This window comes from Antennarius striatus, chromosome 4 (genome assembly GCF_040054535.1).
Source record: "Antennarius striatus isolate MH-2024 chromosome 4, ASM4005453v1, whole genome shotgun sequence".
Classification (NCBI taxonomy): Eukaryota; Metazoa; Chordata; class Actinopteri; order Lophiiformes; family Antennariidae; genus Antennarius; species Antennarius striatus.
The window spans coordinates 3,262,068-3,275,000 of record NC_090779.1 but is presented as its reverse complement, the minus strand read 5'-3'; the positions used below and the strand labels follow the sequence as shown (position 1 = coordinate 3,275,000).

Sequence of the window (12,933 nt, the reverse complement as noted above, 5' to 3'; positions counted from 1 at the left end):
CGGCCACACAGGAACACAGTTTCACACCCCTGGTTCCTGTGCTTTCAGGAAATGACTTCACCCGTTTCACGAAGCACCCCGCTTCACATCATAAAGTGGTCGTGGTACGGTTCGTGTCAGACTCTCTCCAGCCTGAGTCACTCTCATAAATAAGTCTGGTGAGATCCTGGTGACACTTTTTGTTCCAGTCCGTCACATTAAGAAGAGCTATCAGGGCATGGATCTGGCTTCCTGGCTTAGGATCATTGCCAGGGTCTGTTGTGTTCCCCGAGTCAGGTCAGAGTCACATTTCAGTCCCGAGCCAGGAGTCAACCCAAACATGACTCCTGGGACAGCCTAACCTGCTGGTTCCAGTCTGAAGTCCACAGTCTGTCCGGCCGGTACCCTATCTGCTATCTCCCTACGGGGCCTCAGTTCGGCCACGCTGACCTTCCATATCTCAGCACTCCATCAACGTCCTGACTGCCTCTCTGCCATTGGCCAATCCTTCCCACATGGGACTCTTATCGCACTGACTAGCTCAACTGACCCTTATTTTGAAACAGAGCGAATATTTGACCTCAGTGAGCTAACACAGATATTAACTTATAAACAAGCCCAACACAAACAGTTTGTTAGGTATTAAGGAGTGACAAGGGTCCGGTCTGAACTGGAACCATTCCTTTGATGGACCCTTTTCTTTGTCTCCTTTAAACTGTGGTCTCTTTAAGCTTTTAATGGTCGGCAACAGCTTCACACGCTAGCTGTGGGCCACACCCCATAACATTAAATGGATCTTTTCTAATGCTTTTTAGGTAAATCATTTTCATATTCACATTTAATTTACATCATATTTTCTCAAAATGAAGTTAAAACCATCAAGAATGAGCTCAACAATAATACATAACAGGACCTCCACAGTCTGGGTCCTGCCCGGAGTTTCTTCCTCAATGAGGGAGTTTTTCCCCACCACTGTCACTTATGCTTATTCTGGAGGGTTCTGTTGGGGTTCTCTGTCTCTTAAAGTGCTTCGAAATGTCTGATAATGTGATTAAGCACTATATTAATAAATTTTGATAAATTGAAAATAATCTGACCTCCTTCAGTAGATAGTGTTTAGTAAAAAGACTAGCATTACCCTGATCATCATCAGTACAATAACATAACTTTAACCAAAGCTGCAGAGGAACGCTCTGAGAGAACAGCAGCTGTTAGCATCCTAACATTCATAGCAAATAACAGAATAATAAATAACATTTATTGTGCAGTCTTTGCTAATTTGCATGTGTTGACATGTGTTTACTCCTTCCTGTCTCAATGGGCAGAAAAGTCAAATGAACAGACAAGTTACAACACTTGCATTTAGTAGGTTTAAAAAGAAGCACTGACTCAAACCTCTACAATAAACTGTGTGTATTTCTGACGGTTAACACATTAGATAATTAAACATTATCGATCAGTATTTTTCCTGTTGCACTGTTGCATGCCCCTGCGAGGTGATCCATATCGCAGCTGAAAGACACCCAGGCATCAAAACAAGCTGCTGGATCAATTATTAGTACTTTTTGTGTTTCTTTAATCCTGATCAGCTGATCAAAACATGAGAAAACACACATCCTTTATCTCCGTTAAAATCCTGCACAATGGTTGTCTTTAGTAGCATCTGTTCCCACTGCCAGAGTTGTGTCCTCCCATCCACTAATGAGCGTCGCTATAATAATCCCAGCAGGTTGGCTACGTTCACAAAGGTAAGGCAACATGTCCAGTAACACTAATCCCTGGAAATTACCCCTCCAACCCAACATAGACCAACATAACAACCCCGTACAATGACCCTCATACTGCACTGTGTGTGTGTGTGTGTGTGTGTGTGTGTGTGTGTGTGTGTGTGTGTGTCACATGCATGTGAAAAAAACACACAAAAATAAAACATTCATCATCACTGTTACGATGTTGTGTGACCTTTCCCAAAAATACAGATGTGTGGGTTCATTATGGATATCAACAAGCTGCCTCAGTCATTTAGCTGTGAAACACACACACACACACACACACACACACACACACACACACACACACACACACACACACACACACACTCTCTGTACTCATACACACCGGCCTGTCAGCGGTGACACACAAAGGCTTATCGATACGGACGCTTCAGCAGCCACTGGGGCATCCAGACGTCTTTGACGAGCCAACACAATAAAACAATCAGTCCGTCATTAACGTGACGACGAACACAACACACTGATTAGTCTGATTAGTGTGTGTGTGTGTGTGTGTGTGTGTGTGTGTGTGCGTGAAGGGGGGGCAGCTGTCGAAAGACAGCACACAAGTGTTAATGATCACAATTCTTATAAGAACTGCGTGCGTATGTGTGTGCGCGAGTGTGTGTGTGTGTGTGTGTGTGTGTGTGTGTGTGTGTGTGTGTGTGTTTAGTGCCCTGTATTGCCAGTTCACATTTTTCTGTCATTTAAGAGGTAGTTCAATTACACAGCAAAGTAAAATGATGGTTCTCATGTAACATCATAGTAACATTAAAAATGTAAAAGTTAAAAAACGGTTCTACAACACCTCCGTTTCTTCAATCTATGTGGCTCGCAAAAGTTAATTTATAAATAATAATTAGACGTGTTGAAAGTGTTGAAATTTTAGACATTTTAATAAATGTAGCATTAAATACCAGTATTGTCTGTTTCTCACATTTATTTCACTTCAAGTTCATCTGAATGTTTTTGGGGTTTTTTGTTTAAAAAACTGTTGAATGCAGTTTTGCAGAAAGGGTCGGATCTGATGATGTGGATTACATGTTCATATATTAATTTCCTATCAATGAAAATCCAGCCTTTCTACATTTAGTTTAGTTTTGTTTTATTCTTAACACTTGGGTTCTTTTTCCTTCAGAGATAAGTAATTTGATTTTGTCACCACATCCGTGTTTCACCTTAAATTAGCGTTAAATAAAATTAACACCACTGTCAATACACGTAGCTCTGTTTCATGCTTGTTCTTAGCATCCCAACATTCCTTACAGATAGAACTGAGATAATAGCAGTAACGATTATGGAGGTCTATATATAAGATGCTACTATTAAAAATTAAAATGATTAAGTTTAATGATTGATGATTAAGTTCTGCTTTCTGACTCATAGCTAGCTGGAAGCCCAGGATTGGTTGGTTTATACAACACAAGTATTGTTCTGTACATGTAAAAACACAATGAAGACATTAACATGACCTGAAAGACTACATTGAAAGGTTTTTTCTGTAAAAAACGTTAATAAAAGTCAGCGATGAATTGGGAAACCTCAAGACCCGATGGATGAGAAGTGGGCTTTTTCTGGCAGTTTGTTCCAGATGTGGTGTGTAAAGCAGAAAACTGCCCCGGTGTTTGGTTCTGACACCGGGGGCAGCAAGAAGACGTCCCAGGCTGATCTGCTGCTACATCCCAAAATGACACTAAAACAGTAAAGCATCAGCGTTCATCCTATAATCTGCTACAGGAGGTCAACTACAGGAACCAACAGTCTGCATGGATATCAGTGAATGATGAAGAGAAAAAAGAAGGGAGTAACCCAACACCGATGTTCTCCTCTATCCGCCCTAATTGATTTTTAAAAAGACTATTGTTGATATCAAATGAGCACATCGCGGTGGAGCTATTGATTTTTTGACACCACACAACAGGAAATCTTTATCTGCATGCTACTCCGACCCCGCACTAATAGGTGGGGTTCAACCTCTGCTGAATAACAAATCCCAACTCCTCCTGTTCCTATTCTCTCTCTGGTTCTCAGGGGACACACAGGACAAATCCTACAGTCGGTCTATCAGGGAAAAACCTGTTTGCTGTTTCCAACATACTAAAGTATGTCTGCCTCATGCACGACGGAAAGGAAACCACTGGTTGGAAATAGTGTTTGTGCTCAAGGCCTCCAGTGTCACTGCAGGGTTCATCATCGTGAATGAATCATTCGGAGCTGAGCACTTTACATTAGACATCACATGTTGTAATCACATATTTATTACTGCTGCATTTTCTTCTCATTTTCGGATTTCACTTTGATATACAATGTTTTTTGACTTTGCTCCCACGGACGACTGATCGAGTGTCGCTGTGCACAAAGCTGCGGAGGCGGGGTCAATGACCGTCATTGCCTAATAATCCTTTACGGTGATTTTAGTAGCTTTAAAATAATATGTGTCTGACACACAGAATTTGGATAAGACTTTAAATACGTTCAGAATCAGAAGCCTTACTGCCAACGCAGCCTATTTTATTTCAGACTGGGTCTTTAAAAATGCTAACTAAGACTCATTCAGTGAAGTCAGTCTTTTCAAAAGGGCAATTTATTTATAGTAATGGATGGATGATTTCGTTGGTCCTAGATAAATGAATTACATTCAACACCCTCTAGTATTAAAATAATATTGTTCTTTTACAGTTCAGATTATTAACATTCAATCAGCTGTATCTCAATTTATCACCTGTGCTTCCTTATTTTTGGTAAAGCTCTTGAGAAGTCTAAAATTTGCATTCATGAATTTTCAGCAGCTTTCTACATTAATGACCACTTTCATCATTTACACTGTTGCCTGATTAAAAAACAAAACAAACCGGACCTGATTGTGCCTGCTTCCCTTCCTGCTCTCTCTCCATGATCTTCCATGCAGCACCTCTGGGTCCCAGGAGTCCGGCAGGCTCCGCTCAGCAGCAGATAGACATTTCTGGGATAGGCATCTACTGCTCAGGACCACGCAATCATTTCCATTTTACCCTCTGTTGCACAGGCAAGATAAGACACCTGCGTAGCCCCGCTAATCAGATGAGCTTCAACAGAACTTTATCATTGACATTTACCACTGTTTACCCAACTAATTTCTCTTAACTGCACTGCTGAACTTTTATCTACAAAATACATACACCACCAGAAAAGAGCAAGAAGCAAACATGCAAATTCACAAATATGCAAAGAAAGATAAAATGAGGGTGAAAAAAAACTAAAGATTATTTTTTTTGTTCATAGGACGACAGGGTGAAAACTGAACAGTGACAGTGACAGTGTTGGTGAGACGAGCCCCCCTCCCTCCCTTTATCCTCACTGAAGACAAATGAAAGGGAATTCAAAAGTGACATTCACAAACTAGAACTTCATTTTGGACGTTTAAAAATGTGCATTTATGTCTCTTTTCTAAATGTTTATATAATCTAAAATAAAGTTGTTATTTGTTTAAACTGTTTTTTGACTTTTGAGTGGATAATGGTTCAAAATAACCAATAATCAATGTCATTTTTTCCCAACATAATACAAGGGATAATCACATCCTGACAACTCCAGGAGAAACAGAACTGCTAGGAGGATTCCTAATGTGAGACTTTTAGGAAAGAAAAACGGTGGTACAGAAGTGTCTGTGTGTGTGTGTGTGTGTGTGTGTGTGTGTGTGTGTGTGTGTGTGTGTGTGTGTGTGTGTGTGTGTGTGCGTGCTTGCGTGCGTGTGCCCGTGAGAGGGCACACTTAACAAGCACAGCCGCTTCCTGACTCACACCCCCACCTCCATCTCTCCCAGCCTTCCCTCTGCTGTCGCCTGTCATAAATTGAAAGTGGAGACCTTCCAGAAACTATCCCTGATAATCACATATAAATTAATTAGAAAATGTTTCTTGACATTCTCCTCACACAGATGGGGAGAGGGAAAAAAGACTGAGGCAAAGCCACAAAATTAATTGTACGGTATGTGACTCTGATAATTAATTCAATCATTAATTCATGTCTGCTTTAACAACTCCTTCTGGCTCACAGGAAAGAGGACATTTCAATCGGGCTCGTATCGGCAGCGCATGCTGGGGAAGGAGACGCTCAAAAAAGTTAAAGAGAAGAGAGACTTGCTCGACACTCTCAGGGTCATTTAGAGGTTTGACGATTAAACAGCGGCGAGGAAACGGAGGAGAGAGAAAAACAGAAAGAACAAGAGACGGGCGGCAAAAGAGCTCCTGGCGCTGTGGTCGGTGCCTGTGGTCAGCCCGCTGTTTGCTGAAGCATCCGTCAGCAACGCATTTGGTTTCTGGACCTCTTGCGTCTGAATTCCCTGCTGCTGAGTGCATTAAGTAAAGAAAATAAATAAAAGTGGGTTTGGAATCATTTGCCAGGATTTGCCAAATTACTTTCTGCTTCCGTTTTGAGAAGCAGTTTCCAAATGTTCATTTAGAAAGTCTTGATTGGTGCTGGTGGGATAGGCCAAACCCCTCATCACAGGTGGATGTGAACACACTCGCACACAAACACCATACATCTTTAAGGGACCCACAAGTCATGTGGGGAAACATACAATCACACACATGTGTATTTGATGTGTGGATCGATTGGACAGAGACAAACGGACGATGCTCACCATCGTCTTCAGAGGGAGAACAAATAAATTCTGGACAAAGTGGGAAACAATGCACATTGTTGTCAGGCAAACAAGAGACAATTTTATTTTTATTGGCCTGACGTTGGGGCCTTTTATCCAACCCTCTGCTGCTGCAGACACACAAGCTGTCTAACGGTTTGGACGAGTGATTGTTGTCAAATAAAGGAAGGAAACTGCTGAGACAGATATAACGTCGAGGAAATAGACAGACAGAGACAAAACATGATAAGATGTTTTAGAATTCAATCCTTACATGGTGCAAGCATCCTCAAAATAACAGAAAATTATTTTAATCCGACAACATGAGAATGTTTTGAAGGTGCAGTGGATAGGAGTTTTCATTTACTGTATGATGAAGAAAAATAAAGGTCTTAATGGAGCATGTAAGCATTTGTAAGCACTTCTGTGTCTTAAAGAAACAGTTAGAAGCGCTTCAAACAATCTATAAGAGTGTGGGAAAAGGTAATACAGATAGAAGGTGGTTTCATATCAGCATGCGAAGGGTTCATAAACGTTTAAATTACAGTGTTAACGATAAAATAAATAGTTCATTGCTATTGGCCAAATTTTGTTAGTTTGCAGGTGGTTACTATGCATTAACAGCAAGTAACGAGGGATTACTGTATTTAAAAATAATCCCATGAGATTTGTCAGACATCTGTATTTCATGTAGACATCATGGCTTTATTCACAGTATCCATTGCTTTACTTGAAGACATGATATAGTAGCATATGTTCTCTTGTAGATACTTAAGTATAAGTGTGATATTACAAGCACTGAGCGCTCTGTCCAGAGGCTCTTCAGATAACAAGGAGAGCAGGAAAATTATTCATAAAAACACCAACATCAGGATTATACAGCCGGCCAGAAAGTGAGAAAGAAGAAGGACATTCAACAGACACGACTGCAGCTTAACATCCATGAAATACTTCATCTTTGGTAGTCTAGCATTAGTCTGGATTACTGCTGTTTGGAGATTCCACTGCAGCCACATCTACCACCAGAAGTTACTTCAGCAGCTGCAGGGTTGGATAATGGATGCAGGCAAGGTAAATGTATATTTCTGTGATAGGAAGGTATGTAGGATGTGCTGCAGTCAGCAATCAGATAAGGGAATGCCAATGTCCAGTCCCACCAGCAGCACCACTCCTGCCATAGGCGTACACACCAGGTGTATGGAAGCTGCAGGGCGATAGCAGCCGGACAGCACAGAGAAATGTTCCTTTAGATTAGGGCCTCGCGCCTATCAAATGTCAGGGATGGAGGAGAGGAGTGACACGCAGACATACTGGAGAGGGGAGATGGTGAGGTGGAGAGTGTGTGTGACAGAGTGTGTCACTCACAATATGTGGTGCAGATCAAGAGTGGGGAATGGAAGCAAAGGGGATTCTGGCCTGGAAAGTAGAGAAGATAGAACTTTTCTGCTGCGCACTTGTGGTCATAACACATCAAAACTGTATCTGGTGCCAAAAGCTACAACATATTTCCTTTTGTGAATCAGGCAGTAAATACTGTTGGGTGCCTGCCCCTCCTATATATGCTCTGATCCATAAAGAGTTCAAACTGGACTGACAAGACCAATCCAGACCTTTTAGTTGAATAAAGTCAATCAGACTTGTTATTCAGGCCTCATCAGAATGTCTTCTTCAGATCTGACCTGCTGGTGGAGATTTTCTGATTTTTAAACAAGTGAGACAGGTCAAGGTCATGAAACCCAGTGATATATGCTTCAGCTATGGGCTGTAGGCTCCCACTCCCAGGCTGGAGTAACCTGGTAGTCATGGGGATGATGGTTGTTTGTTCCTCACAGTCATGCAAACGAGATTGGAGTTTCTGGGGAGGGAACCCATTGAACTCAGGGCAAAAGACATTTTAGGTGTTTGTGGACATTGTTGATAAATCGTTCATAATTTGAATAGAATCTTAAATTACGCTTTTCCAGAGTGTTCGTGAACTCATGTAGAAAATGCTTCACCGAACCGTGCCGGTTGTCAATCTGGTGCTGTCTGAGGAATCAAAGGTCACTGTCATTGTTCTTTGCTATCTTTGTCCGTTACACACAGACACATCTCCAGAATCTCATGAATGCCATGGAGTGAAATTCCTTGAAACTGCACAATTGGATGTTGAACTACTTCCACGTAGAGTTTCAGTGAGTGGTGACCTTCCTGTAGTCGTTGCTTGTGAATGACTGAGTTTGTTGAGGATGCCCTGTTCATACTGCCCTTTTGAATGATCCCAAATGTTTGTCGAATGTTTTGAGCATTCCACAACTTTTTGTTGCACCTGTCCCAATAAGACATTTCAACATCTCATCCAAGAATATCTAATGAAGATAACAATGTACACATGGTTTACATAGGCGACAGTTGGTTTGTGATAGCAGTTGCTTACAGATTCTAGTCTCTGCGGTTTTTAGTATTTAGATTCAGAAGCTTTTATTTATGAAACTGAAGTTGAATTTTACATTGAATGTCTTTGTAAAGTTTCTGTCTGAATTCAACATTCTGTTTATTGTTACAAGTGTTTTTAGGAATCAGAGTTGACACTGGGCATGAACAAAGTTATTCTTTGTCTTAGGGCTGTGATCAATGAAGTCAAAAACATGCTTCCATGCTGACCCAAACTTTTGTTTTTTGGGGGGCTGTGTTCATTGGACAATAAACAAGCTTCCATTTCAAACCCCCGTCTGTATTCTGAGGAATCTCAGCTTCACCAACCAGAAAAGCCCTCTGGACTCATGCCCAACCAATCAACAGTGCAACGCAGTTTGATTGACAGGTGGAATTGACAGGGTGCTAGCAGGCACACGTTCCTCCTGAGACACGGTGGGGTCTGCTGGCTGGAGATATGGAGGTCGGCCACAGAGAAGTGAGGGAGTGCAATATGTCGAAGTGTGACAGATGAAGGGATGGATGTAGGTCAGCTCTACTCTAAAGAAACTACAGCTGATGGGTAATATTGTAGAGTACAAGGGTCTCAATGTGAGCAGTACTACGCATTAGTTATTGGCTACTGGACAGTCAATGTCACCTGAACTATTGTCTTTAACTTTACCCTCCATTGTCCTCCACTCACCTGACGGTCCAATACCCACATGAGCAGATTATTCCACTATTTAGTGTGTCCCAGGAGATAATAGGTTATGTGTAAAAGCAGAGTGCAAAAATGACGAGGATGTCCTACTGCATACAGTCCCATCTCCCAGAATGCTTTTCTAGTTACTCTGGGCCACAATGCTCCTTTCAGCTGGTGACTAATCACTTCCATTTCCAGAAGCAGCAGTCACACATGAGGATGCATCAAGTGCAAGGAAGAGACATCTTTTCATATATATAATAATAGTAGTGACTTCATGTGGCGTTGGTATAATCAGAAATTTCAGACTGGGATAATCCAGTTGGAAACACCGCCTTAAGTCAGAACAAAGCCTCAAAGCTAAAGTATTTCCAACATGACTTGTTGAATTGAAGGTCATCAACATAAAAACTTAATTATTAAAAACTGTTTTATAATTTGTCTGACTTTTCTCTGTGTTAACCATCATAAAGGTAAAAAACAGGCCAAAAGCAGGGAAGGGTCAGCAGTCTAACCCTCCACCTCAGTCGGTAGGTTCTGCAACCCCTGTAACCTACAGAGCGGCTTGAAACTGGAAATAACCATCTGGTGCTGCACAACCTAGCAGGTCTTTGTATTCTGGGCTTGTGGGAGTAAATATCTGAGACAGATATTCACAGAGGGAAGGACAGGAGTCAACAGTCAGACAAATGAGTCAGAGAAAATTCATTTCACACGGCCGTTTCCGAGAAGAGAAAAACAGGGAGCCAAAATAGAGCTTTTAATCTAGAAAGAAGAGCCCCTTACATGTTCCTCCTTCCCACGGGCATCTCTAAACCACGATGGCTCACAGGCGAGACTGTGGCTGATATTAAAAGCAGTAATGTGAAGTGCCACTCCAAGGAGCGAAAAAGGGAACAGTTCATCCATTGAACAGACAAAAAACCCAAACAGAAACCAAACGAGGGCACTTGAAAACAGACTGGACCTCCTCTTTTTGATTACCTAACCTTATGATGAGCAAAAATACAACAATCTAAATGTATACAGTATTTTCCGCACTATATGGCGCACCTAAAAGCCTTTAATTTTCTCAAAACTGACAGTGAGCTTTATAATCAAGTATGCCTTATACAGGGGTACCTCTACTTAAGAATGTCTCTACGTACGAAATTTTCTACTTACGAAACACCTCAACAGGAAAATATTGCCTCTAGTTACGAAAGAAATTTCGAGTTACGAAAGGTAAAAATACAGTATGGGCTGATAATCGCAGCTCCCACAGGCAGCGTTCTTATAGCTGCTCTGCTATTGACTATTACCAAGCATCCGGGCATCCCACTGGCTAAGAGGGACCTCTGTGTGTAGCTGGATAGGTGTCTATGCAGCGTCCTCATCATTCGGCCCTCGACCCATGAGGTGTTCTGATAGTTTTACGTAAATATATTAACTTTTAGAGTATTCACTATGGACCCCAAGAAAGTGACGGAGAAAAGAGGAAAAGAAAAGAGTTTTTTGTCCGTACAAACAAAGCAAGAGATCATAGAAAGGCATGAGAAAGGGATGCGTTTGGTTGATCTCACCAAAGAATATGGCCGTAATGCATCTACAATCACCACGTTATTAAAACAAAAGGAAGTTTAAGGAGTTTAAGGCATCACGTGGGTGGTGGGAGAAGTTCAGAAGGAGGACTGGAATTCACTCTGTTGTTCGTGGGGGGGCAAGAGGGCATGAACCAAAGAGGGCAAAAAACAATGAGGATTGTGTTCATTTTAATGGTGGTCAACCTGCTCAGCGTTCCTGGCCCACACCTCGGTAGTCAACAAAGCGTTTGCAGAAACCCGTTCAGTAGTTTCACAACTTAATACTTCGAGTTAGTGCTTATTGAAATGACCTTCTCCATCGATATTAGTGACATGCTGGATAAAGACGTGCTGAAGAGATTCTATCATCGTCATCCTCCCATCTCTTCTTCATCTAACCCATTCTCTGACCCCTAATTTCACTATCAGAAGTGCACTTCTTAGAACACTCATTGATCCTTAACCCTTCACCCCATCACCATTCATTAGTTATCTCTGCACTCTAACCCCAATATTCCACTTCTTTATTCTGAAGCACTTCCTCCTTCTCTTACCTTGGGCTCACCTGTCCCTCATGTTCTCTCTCTCCCTGCCTCACGTCCTTCTCTTTCTTTCTCCCTCACATCCTCTATCACCATTCATCCCTCTCTCCTAAGCTCACCCGCTTTAACCTCCACCGGTCTGGAGATGACATCTCATCTCAGCACTGGGAGTTAACCGTTTATGCTCCTGGTTTACCAGATAACACACACACACACACAGCTATTGAAGCTTCAGCACTGTGCCTGTTACAGGGAAACACTTTATCATAATAGGACTACACTCTCACATTAAAGGTTTCATTTAAATGCAAAAATCTACTGTCCGTGAGCAGCGGCAGAGAGATATCGGGGTTTTGGAGGTCCAGGGTGTTTTAAGGATGGCTCAACCTGCAGCTGGAAAGAAAACTGAAAGCTTTTACACAAACATCTTATCCGACAGTCAGCCAGCCAAAACTAGATGGATCAAAATGACAAACAAAGGTCTTATCACGTGTGGACAGAGCGACATGCTGCACCTTGTGCAACACAGGCTGCCATGTGCAGTATGAAAACACCTTCCCCTTCCTAACCTAAAGAAATGACATGCTCAGCTCTGATTGTATGCATGTAGTCTGACTTTATGCTCTATTACAATTAACTACTGGAAGATAACCTACATATCTTCCCCCCACATACATATACTAGTTACACACACACACACAGCTGTTAAATAACAATAACTCCTGTTATGCCAGTCATTATAATTCCTTATTTCAGGTAATTAAAATAACTCTTCTGGGTTATAAATAAATTCTAAATTTAGAGATGAACACATCACTTTAAACAGATGTGACTGAGCAAAGGTGGATGGTAAAATAATCAATCCCTTTATTAATTAATCTGAGCTCCCTTCTGTCCTGATGGTGGTGTCGTCAACCACACGCACGCACGCACGCACGCACGCACGCACGCACACACGCACACACGCACAGACACACACACACACACACACACACACACACACACACACACACACTCAAACTTTACCAGCCCGGTCAGCACATCTGGAATGTTACAGGAATTTGAAACTCTTTCACCCGTTTCAACAAATTCATGCCAGTAAATTGAAGCTTCACTACTTTTGTAGACCATCTTGGATGCAGTTTGGGTATTTAATGATAGCCGCTGACAATGGGTTTCTACACAGCACTGCAGGGAGAAAGTGGGTGGCGACCGCCAGTCAGCCAGCGAATGACAAGGGATTACTGTGACTCCCATTTGCATATCAAGAATTTTAAGCAGCGAGGGAGAAAATATCGAACCCTCCAGCCTGCAAGGTCATTCAAGAGATTCCTTTCCTTCATAATTTATTTTG

General features: G+C 41.9%; 1 protein-coding gene across 3 annotated transcripts in view; it reads right to left on the bottom strand.

The window, feature by feature from the left end:
- Positions 1 to 12,933, bottom strand: part of zfpm1 (zinc finger protein, FOG family member 1) — a 93,480-nt gene that overhangs the window by 24,408 nt on the left and 56,139 nt on the right. The window lies entirely within an intron of this gene.